Source organism: Glycine soja, chromosome 4 (genome assembly GCF_004193775.1).
Source record: "Glycine soja cultivar W05 chromosome 4, ASM419377v2, whole genome shotgun sequence".
Taxonomy (NCBI): Eukaryota; Viridiplantae; Streptophyta; class Magnoliopsida; order Fabales; family Fabaceae; genus Glycine; species Glycine soja.
In genome coordinates this window covers 43,087,509-43,099,200 of record NC_041005.1, presented here as the reverse complement: position 1 = coordinate 43,099,200, position 11,692 = coordinate 43,087,509, and the positions used below count along the sequence as shown (strand labels likewise).

The following is an 11,692-nucleotide window of genomic DNA, read 5'->3' as shown; positions in this document are numbered from 1 at the left end:
AAGAAAGTGACGAGGCAGGTCATGGCATCCTTCAGCCAGCTTCAGTCGCAGATGCAATCTCAGGGACTTGCAGTGCCTCTTGAGCCTCTGGTTGGTCCTGGTCCCTCCGGTCCTCGAGTGAGCACAAAGGGGAGTTGTGTTGATCCCTCAGGAAACGATCCTGAGACCGGTGACTCTGACAGGTGCGGCTTGTACATAGAAGCAGATCCTGCCCGCCTGGTTGCCATCGGGAGAGTTTATGAGGGATCCACTGTTGTTCATAACACTCCTTTGTTGCCTGGCCAAATAAAGGTGAGTGTGGAGGAGGTTAGAGATGCAGATGCTCCAGTTCCTGTACCCACTGATGAGGTTTCCTTAGTGGGGCAGGCACTTCACACCTTCCTTGCTTGGCCGACACATCTGGTCAAGTCTTTATCACAGTAGGTACTTATTGTCCTTACTATATGTTTCTTCTTTTCAAATTAGGCTATTTAACTTTGTTTCATGAACAGGTAGCTGTGTCTCCGCCAAAACCACCTCTGAAGCCCGATCCGGAGGTCGATGATCCGCTTTATTTGATGACATTGACCATCCCAGAGCTTTTCTTGAGGCCTTATCAGGTTAGATGGGATGCCACCATGTTCGGGGTCGTTAATCCAGATTTCCCCCTATACAAAAAGCACGAAGACCTCTCCGAAATCGCACACGGTGGTCAATGTCTCAGCATATCAGTGTTACAGTTGTGGATTCTGTAAGTCTTTATATAAAAGGATTTTATTTACCTAAGTTATGGCTTTCAATTCATAAATATTTAACTTTGACTTAACATAAACAGACATCTCACTGAAACATCTATGCGAGCGGGGAATTCTGATATCTATGGATTCCTCGAGCCTCAGTCCATTCAGAGGTCTGGGCAATTGCAGTTTGAATCTAAAAGTTACATAAAGAGTTGGATGCAGAGTTCACAACGCGATCTGTATCTTGGAGCCTACCTAAATGGGTAAGTCACAAAATAACAAAATTTAATTAATGTTTACTAATGTACTAACCCATTTTAGGTTCCACTGCAGCGGACACTGACAGATGGTGGTCATCCTGCCCAAGGAACACTTAGTTGTCTGGTTTTGTTCATTGCATAACAGGCCAGACAACTACCTTAAGGGGATTATTAATAGGTTAGTGTTGTTTTCAATACATTTGCATTGTAATACCTCAACGTACAACACCAGTTTTTAATTGTTACTCATATGGAACAGTGCTATCAAGGGTCTTAATGATGCTCCACAGCCTAAATCAAAGGCTCCTGCTAGGTGGATTGTCGTCAAGGTACGTCATTTACATAAAACTTCTACTTATATATATATTTCTTTATGTGTCTGTACACTAGTTGTTTAATTAATATCCAAATTTCATTATGTATTTAGTGTAATAGACAAAAAGGAACTACTGAGTGCGGCTATTATGTCATGCACTGGATGTCCACCATCATTTTAGGAACTTTTAGAAATAATTGGGAAGCGGTAAGTTTATTTCAAAGAAAATCGATTTATTTATAATTTGTATTACATTATTAACTTAATATGATTTATTTAATCATGCAGTATTTTAACGACCCTAGACCATTGGAGCCTGAGAGATTAAAAGCATTGCGGATCCAGTGGGCACAGTTTTATCTCCGAATTAGAGATCAGGCCTAGGATTTAGGGACATTTTTAACATTTTTTACATTTTTTACATTTTCTATGTAACATGAACATTGAATTCATTTGTTGATAGTTCTTTATAATATATAAATCAATTATTTGATGTTTATTATCATTAAAGCTGCTTGAAAGCAGAATAAAATGTTTATTTGCTGTGAATTGGGCCTCCTGAAATTGCATTTGACAGGTACAATTTTGGGTTTACTGTAAAAACAGAAAGTATATATAAAAAAAATATTTGAAAACAACATCGGTTATTAACAAAAATCGATGTTAATATGATAACCAACATCGGTTATAATAGAAAACCGATGTTAACGTTTGTATATTAACATCGGTTTTTTGTGTATAACCGATGTCAGCGTTTGTATTTTAACATCGGTTATCTGTAGAAAACCGATGTTAACTAGTGTACATTAACATCGGTTAATTATAAATAACCGATGTGAATATTTGAATATTAACATCGGTTATTTATAATTAACCGATGTTATACACAAAGAACTACACCAAATAAGTGTATGCATCATCAACGTTGACATCGGTTTTCTAGCAAAACCGATGTTAAGGGCATATATTAACATCGGTTTTCTAGCAAAACCGATGTTAAGGGCATATATTAACATCGGTTTTTCTAGAAAATCGATGTTAAACTAACATATTTACATCGGTTTTACTGAAAAACCGATGTCAACGTTCATCATGCCTACACTTTTTTGCTGTTGTTCATTGTGTTTAACATCAGGTATTTGGAGAACCGATGTTGTCATATGTATGTTAACATCGGTTCTCCAAAACCGATGTTAACATTCATACATTCAACATCGTCACTTTCAACATCGGTCTTAGAACCGATGTAGAATGTTCTAAATAACCGATGTTGAAAGTGTATTTTCTAGTAGTGTTAGTAAAATATACTTGTAGCTTCCTAAAAAAAAATAAAGGAAAATTTTTTTTAAGTCTTTATACATTTTTGTCAATTCTAAATTTAGTCCCTATATATAATTTTGAATTGATAAATTAGTATTCAAACTTTTGAAAATGGATAATTTTCATACCTCATTTCTAACATTGTTCCTTCCTCACTAACTACATTAGTGAAAATTCCAATGTTAGTGATTTGTGGTGGATTTTTATACAATTTTTTACGGTTTAAAACTCCTAAAATATATATAAATTATGTTGTTCTTCGAATTTAACGTTTTGTGACAATTATTTAGCATCAGTGTTACCCATTTAGAACCAAACACCCAACCATCATGGCCTATGAAAATCACCATATCAAACCTAACAACCTTTTTCGTCTTTGTGTCATCAACATCAACACAAACCAATCACTCGTCACAAGCACAACAATGTGAAGCTTTGTTTGTGACGAGTATATTGATTTGTGACCAACCCATCACTCGTCACCAACATTAACCTAATTCTCATTTTCCAACCCACCCTTGCCATGCATCCTCCCCTATTATGTGAAGCTCTGTTTTTAATTTGTCCCTTGTTGAAATCCACCTCACCAACCTTAGATGTTGATGAACATTGTACCAGTGGAAAATGAGAATTAGGTTGATGCTGGTGACGAGTGATTTGGTCACATAATATGTACCATGATTTCAATCGAATAAGCTGGAAAACAACCTCCAAATCAAGGTTTGCTTGTCAGAATATAATATTTTTCTGGTGACACCATAGTACCCAAACTGCAACACTCCATACAACTCTCCACAACCTTGGACTATTAGAAAATAAGGTTTTTACATCGTTTATTTAAGACTTTCAACATCAGTTATTAACTAATGTTGAAAGTAATATTGTTAACATCGGTTTTCCAAAATCGATGTTAACTAATTAATACAACATCGGTTATTTAAATAGCTGATGTTATATGATAAGAATTATGAAAAAAGAAAATTATAAATATACATATCAACATCGATTTTTTACAACTGTCACTAACAACATTGATTTTTAAAACCGATGTTGTTTTTAGATTTTTTTTTTTAATATGTTGTCTGTTTTTTCAATAAACCCAAAATTAACCTGTAAATTTTAAAACCAGATCACGTAACATATAATTTTCATTCTGTTTTGAAACAGCTTTTACCAGAAATTCCATGAGAAATTTACTAATTACTAAAAATTAAAAGCATATTTAATGTTGAGACATGAATTGTAAAAAATGTGAAGTAAATATAAACTACAATTACAAAATTTCCTAAACATCCTAAGTTTCATTTTTAACTTTCAAATAGTACTTTGCCCACTGGATGTAAAGCGCCTTCAATCTCTCTGGTTCCAATGGTCTAGCATTAGTGAAATACTACATGATATAATAAAACATAAGTTAATAATATAATAGCAATCATAACAAAATGAAATTTGGTGAATTAAAAATTATCATTTCTCAATTATTCTTGAAATTTCCTAAGATTATAGTTGACATCCAGTGCATGACATAATATCCACACTCAGTGCTTCATTTTTGTCTATTACACTAAATACATTATGAAATTTAGATATTCAACGTTAAGTACAAATTAGTCTACACAATACTAAAATATAAGTATAAGCATATTGTTTAAATTACTTACTTTAACAACAATCCACCTAGCAATAGGCTTGCATTTACTTTGTTGAGTATCGTCAAGTCATTTCAAAACACTATTGAGAGACACAGACAAAAATTGATATATACCACCCGCGTGTTTTCATACTCATACTTGATATATATATATATATATATATATATATATATATATATATATATATATATATATATATATATATATTAAATTACTCTTATTTTATATTATGTATATTGCATGACTGCCCTTATTAATCTTTTACCCTTACTATTCCCTCCTTGTTTCTTATTTTGGATTCATTTCTTGATCTATATATATTTTTTTGTGAAGGAACGTTTGTGTCATTTCATTTGTAACATTTGACATCTTACAAATTATAATCATCTGTAATAAGATTGGGTGTGAAGCTTGACAATAATCTGTTTGTAAACTATCAATATATTATTATAGTCAAGGCATACGAGTAAATAATATATTTAATTTTATCAAAAAAAAAAATTAAATATTATTTTTTTGCACAAGAATTATATTTTTTATATAAATTATTGGATGAGTACTTGTAGGGAATTGATATACCCAATCCCCAACAGGAGAGATAGAAAAAAAAATTCACATCCATCATAAATCAGGAAAAAGAACGGTTTTGGGAGAAAAACGAAGATGAAAAACACAAAAAAGAAGAGAGAGTATAATCTGTGGGTGGATATGGAGGGACCTTGCCCGCCCTATTTTTTTATATTGTATTAATATTGTATATGTTATTTTAAAATTAGAATATTTTTATCTTTAAAAATATTTCATCCACTTATAATTTTTATTTTGAAGATAATAATACTTTTAGATAAATATTAGAATTATCTTTTTATGGTCTTCATTGTGAAGATAATTTCTTTATCTATTTATAAAATATTTTACTATAAATTTTCACTTTTAATGTTTTTCTTTTTATAATTCATTATTGATATTTTTAAAACTATAAATAATTACATTTATAATTGAACAATTTTATTAGCATTCCTTTTATATTTATTGGGGAAGAGAGGGATCCCTCTCATTTTCTTAGTCCGGACTGTGCCTCTCATTTTCTTAAATAACAAATAAAAAACAAAAACAATAAAAATTTAATACAATTAATTAAAAAAGTGACAGAATAAGAAAAATTAATAATATAGCACTACTAAAAAAATAAGTTTTAACATCGGTTATGATAAGAACCGATGTAACGTAATACGTGGTGGCATTTTTTAAAATAAAATATCTTTATTAACATCGATTATTTTAAAAACTGATGTCGTCTAAGCACTTACAACATCGGTTTTCAAATAATCGATGTTAATAAAGATATTTATTTTCAAAAATGTCATCGCGTATTACGTTACATCGATTTTTATCATAACCGATGTTAATAGGACGATGTTAAAACTTATTTTTTTTAATAGTGTTGTTTTGCCCCTCCCAAGCCAAGCACAATTTAACATAGCAAAATGTTATCTCCAATTTGCAGGGAAGACATAGCTCACCCCTAGCCAACTACCACACGTAGTCCACACTTTGTAAGAGAATGGGCACGAAAACAAAGGTGAGATATTGATTCTTGATGTGATAGACAAAAAGTGTAGGAATCAGTTGAGTTGAGTGGTAGTATTTGCCTCCTCCTTAAGAGACGTCAGATAAAAATTGCCACACTTAAAAGGACTCACAACTGCCAAAGGTAGTTATAGAAAAAAAAGCTTAGTTTTAAAACCCGACCCCCACTGGGTCATTGGGCCAGTGGTCAAACCGATAAATCACTTATTGACCCGCATGACCCGATCTACAATAAAAAAATATAAAATGTTACACATGTCTTAAAATATTTAAAAATAACATCACCAATTAATATAATTCCATAACATAGATAATTAGATACTAAAATGTAAAAAAAAAAACATCATTATCGAAGTTCAAACAAACAAGTAACAAAGATCACAAACATAAATAATAGCTTAATAAGTTCAAGTTCAACATATGTTCCTAAACAAGTTGAACTTTTTCTATGGTTAGGGGACATAAATTAAGTCATTGTCATTTTTAGGAACTCCTTCTTCATTAAAGAACTCAAAAGAATCTCCCATTGTAACTTCATGATCAATATTGCTTTCATTTAAATTCATGTTTTCCATGGGATTGCCTTGTGCTTCATCAACATCATCATCCAAATTTAAAGGACCTATGACAAAAAAAAATAGAAAGTAGTAATTACTAATTAGCATTTAGAGATAACAAGTATGAAACAAATTTGAAATAAAAATATGATTAAAATATACCAATATCATTTGAAAGTGATTGAATGGTCATGTTTGCAAGGTCTTTGCGTAATGCATCCACCTCCTCATTGGTTAAGAATGGTGGTGAATCCTCCATTATCCAATCAACAAGGTCATCAAGTGTTTCCAAATTAATAGGATCATAACATTGCTGTCCCTTTTTCCTAAGCACATGTACAAAATATGTAACTATATGTAATATAGAAAGATAAACAATGAAAAAAGAATAAAAATATAATAATACCTATTTTGTAACCTTAAGTTGTAACGAACATAGACTAAATCATTAAGTTTCTTATGCTCCAACCTATTTCTTTTTTTTTTAATGAATGTGCTCAAATACACTCCAATTCCGCTCACAGCCTGAAGCAGTACAAGTTTGGCTTAAAATACGAATAGCCAACTTTTGTGAATGTGGTACCCCACATCCATAAGATACCCAACATTGATCTAAAATATTGTATGTCATAAAATAAATTAATAACAAATAAAATCAAAACGCAAAAATAAATATTAAGAAGGATTACAATTTACAAGTTGTGAAAATTACTTGGCATGATTGTATTTTGTTCATCCAAAGCAGCTTGTCTTCCTAAATCCAACTCAGGATTGCTGTAAATTCTCTTCTCACTAGTTCACAACTGACTATCTTTATGAGCATATCTTTCAATGACATCCAATAGACCAGTTGTTGTAGTCATATGTTGTTCAAATTCTTCCTTATTATACCGATAAGCAGGATTTAACCAATAACCCGAGGCATGGAGATTTTTGTGAAGTTGTGAATCCCAACAATGATCTAAGATTTTCAAGTAAAGCTCTACTTTTGTTGTATTTCTTCGAAACCTCTTTACCATCTCTTCTCTAGCTTTATACATGGCTCAGTAAAGAAAACCCATAGTAGGTTTATCTTCACTATCAACCATACGCAACACACATACAAGTGGCTCAGTTAGTTTCACTACATCAACACATTTACTCCAAAACCCAGAGTCTAAGACTTGTTCCACAAATTTTTTTGCCTTGGCTTCTTTGGCATAAGCTGAGCTTGCCCATTCTTTAGATGTTACCATGACTCTTAATGCATCTTTTTGAGCCAAAATACTCTGCAAAGCAATGAAATTAGTGGCAAAGCGAGTAGAAGCAGGACGAATTATGTCCCTTCCACTTGTATACTTTCTCATAAAAAACAAAGCATATAAATGATTATAAATATATTTAGTAATTTTTTAGGCATGTGACACATCCTCACTAACTTCCACCAATTTTCCCATGTCTTGCAACATTAAATTGATGCAATATGCTGCACAAGGAGACCAAAACAATTTAGGAAACTCTTTTTCCAGTAACCTACCAGCAACAACATAATTGGTAGCGTTGTAAGTTACTATGTGAACTACATTTTTAGGACCAACACGTAACACAACATCCTTGAAAAACTTAAACAATAAATCAATAGATTTAGAAGCATGAGAGACATCAATAGATTTTAGAAAAAATAGTTCCTTTAGGACAATAGACCAAAAAATTGATAAGAGTTCTCCTTTTCCTATCAGTCCATCCATCTGCTGTAACAGTACAACCAATTTTTTTCCAAATGGAACGATAATCGTCTGCAAGTTTATGCACATCATCAACCCAACTAATTAACAAATCACCATGAAGACAATGCATACTTGGAGCCTTGTATCCTGGACTCATGTTATAGAGAGCATCAATCATAGGCTGAAAATATGCTAAATTAGTTGCATTAAATGGAATAGATACATCAATGAACCATTTAGCAATAGCAAGGTCACACCTTCGTATCACTTCTTTGTTTTGCAACACACTTTTCAAGGTAGGTTGAGATCCAGATGACTCTTTAATCAACCAAGTGACTCTTTAATCTATTAATTTCACCTCCCCTAAAAATTTTATCACAATAAACATCATAGCAATCTTGTCACCCTCCGGAATGAGCTTACAATGTGCCCAAGCTATGTCAGTCTTTCCTCTAATATTAGGCCTTGAATCTTGAGTGGATGCTTCTTAGAATGTTGGTGTTTCACAAGATGTCATCTATTATACAATTACACACTTAATAAATTTAGACATCTATTTTATGAATTTATCATGTTTATGGATAAATTTACTTATTTAAGTTTAGGAAACAAAAACATCAATACAAAAGAATATTGCCACCCTATGAAATTGAGTAATCATGCATGGCATGATTAGTTATTCTATAAGAGAAGTTAGTTTTATTCTATTTTTTCTGTTTCTTATTCAGTTGAGTTATAAAGAGAAGAAGAGAGCTCACTCTTAGAGGTAGAATTAAACACTTAATAAATTTAGACAATTATAATAATAAGGATCATGTCATTGAAAATAATAATATAGTAATGAACAACAATACCAATAATTATGATATTGTTACCGACTAAGTGGGGGAACACAAAATAGTAGTTCAGAGTAAGATAATGGTGAAAAACCAAAATTTTCTCTATCCTATTGTATTTGTTGGTGACCTAACTTCCTAGGGTAACACTACTAGAAAAGCGCTCTTCTAAATCGATTTTTTTTTTTACTTTTTACGACAGTTATGAACTATCATCAAAACAAGCGTCGTAAATGAGTCATTACTCTACAACAACGATTCTGTAACTGTCTTAGTATATCAAGCAATCTAAGACGGTTATGACACGCAACCGTCTTAGTATGTCATACAAACTAAGACGGTTTTCTAGTACAATCGTCTTAGTATGTATAGGATTCTAAGACTGTTCTGCGAATTATCGTCTTAGAATATCATACATTCTAAGACGGTTATTTGCATAACCGTCTTAAAATGTCATGCATAAATGGAAAAGGCAATAATGCGTTCATACCCTTGTAGACTCTTTGAACCACCTCTTAAACCAACACTAAAATTGGAAGAAGAGTGACCTGTAAATAGTATCTGAAATAAAGTTAAAAATACTTGATGAAGATATATTTAATGTTCAACCTTCTTCAATTATTTGAGGTATTGTACAAACAAAAATGTGAACTAAATCTGAAGAGAAAGAATAATTTACAAACTAATACAAAGAACTTAATTCCAAAAATCAGATATTATCAGACACTGGCACATGATCAAATCAAAGTTCATGTCCAAATTTATATGATCTGTTATCAACAGCACAGGTTTATAATAATAATCATAACTCAAAATTCACTACACAACACGAAATCAAGGCAAATAAAATGTTACTTAATATTAAAAAGGAACAAGAAAAATATTTCGAGTAGTGTAATTGTCATTGGTACATATAAAAAAGTATAAAAAAATTAAAAATCATATACAATATCCAATATCACATTACTTTGGAATATTACACAAATTAATTAGCTTAGGAATACTTGTTTATTTTCTTAATTATGTCATAAAACCTAGGTTAATTAATGTTATATTAAAAAATTAAAATAATAATTATTTTGAAACATTTTTTCTTTTAACATAATAATTATAATAGAACAGAGAGTAAGAGTAAGTACCTTGTTTTGGTGTGTATTCACTATATGTATTAAATATGCCTGGGTCAAATTCCTTATCAGGCGGTAAATCCCCATTTCCAATATAATCTTGAACAGGTGGCGTTTTCATCATTCGCTCCTTAAAGAGTTGATAACCCCATTGATGCCTCTCTTTTGTCTTCTTTACTTCGTTTATGTCTTAAAAAGCAAGTGCGCAATGAAACCGGCCAGAAGAATTGTGTTAATCATTTAACAAGTGTGAGAAGTACGTACGTAGTAGTAGATTTTGAGTTTTGATAAACTAGTCTCCAAAAACAAAACAAAACAACAAATAATTACTTTTGTATCTAGCTATCATCTATGAAGACATAATAAAATAAGTTTCAGTAAGTATAGTAAAGTATTAATAAAGAAAAAGAAAAACGGGACTGCCATGAGAAGTCATTCACATATAGGATTTGTGAATGTGCACATTTCAAAAAATTATACTTCTCTAATTCATATAATTTTATATACTTGTCTCTTTTCTCTTCATATTTTTTCTGGTTACAATTTTTTTGTTCTAACTTAGTGTACAAAAATAATTTATTTATTAAAAATGGTTATACCTGATGATTAATTTAAATACAATGATAAGGATTGGTATAATTTCATAAAATACTGATAAAGTGTATCTTACTTACAGTTGTGATTTGCTTATAAATGAGTGCTTGCTTGTACTTTTGAAGGCCGATGGTCTGGTGGCTAGGACATTGAGAGGAGTGAACTTCTCTTTATTATGCTCTTCGCTAAGGAAACCATAATAATGCACTATTATGAGTGCCAAATCTGCATAGCATATGTGTATAGTAATTAAATTATAAAACCAAAAAAAATAATCCTTAACAACTACTTATCATTTCGAACTTTGATGTTAAGGATAGGTCAAATTTGTTCTTTACTTTGGCAAATAATTATTATTTTGGTCGCTTATTCTCAATATATATATATATATATATATATATATATATATATATTGATCTCTAATGCACATCAATTAATTTAAGTTCTCTATATATTACACATCAATCATTTTGGTAATCTGACAGTAGTCTTCAAATTAAATTATCAAATTAATAATGATAGTCTTCTAAATTGATTAATTTTTTAGTCTCCCTAAGATATATATTGCAGTGAGATGAAGGGTCAATATTAGAGCATTGTAGTCCGAATAGAAAAGTGCGAGTGAGTCTGAGAAGGAAACAACAACGGAGTGAGCAATGCCGGAGCTCACTCCAAGACTGATATCATCATATAATTTGGCCAAACCAAAGTTAGATATTTTTGGAAAAAAAAAAACAAAAAGTGTCATTTTCTCATACCAAACAATGCTTGATCAAGACTCTTATCAATTGCAACCACTCAATTGATTCAAAATTATAATCTTTTATCAAACATTTTAATAAAATCAACTAGCCAAAGCATTGAAGCACTCATTACTTGTTATTATATCAGCCATAAGTTTGAATAATAATTCTAAACTAGAATAGTGTAAATAAAAAATGGAGCATTAAATGACAGAGAGAGTACCGGAAGTCCAAAACTGCACCCTAACTTACAAAGGGTAGCATTAGAAATG

At 31.3% G+C, this 11,692-nt stretch overlaps 1 long non-coding RNA gene across 1 annotated transcript; it reads right to left on the bottom strand.

Annotated features, from left to right (window-relative positions):
- Positions 1-6,226: 6,226 nt before the first annotated feature.
- On the bottom strand, positions 6,227-10,455 carry LOC114409758. Its single transcript, XR_003666202.1, has 5 exons — positions 10,096-10,455; positions 7,127-8,637; positions 6,821-7,026; positions 6,577-6,740; positions 6,227-6,479 (listed from the first exon to the last, which is right to left on the bottom strand). It is a non-coding gene; the product is annotated as an uncharacterized LOC114409758 (long non-coding RNA).
- Between the last annotated feature and the right edge of the window lie 1,237 nt (positions 10,456-11,692).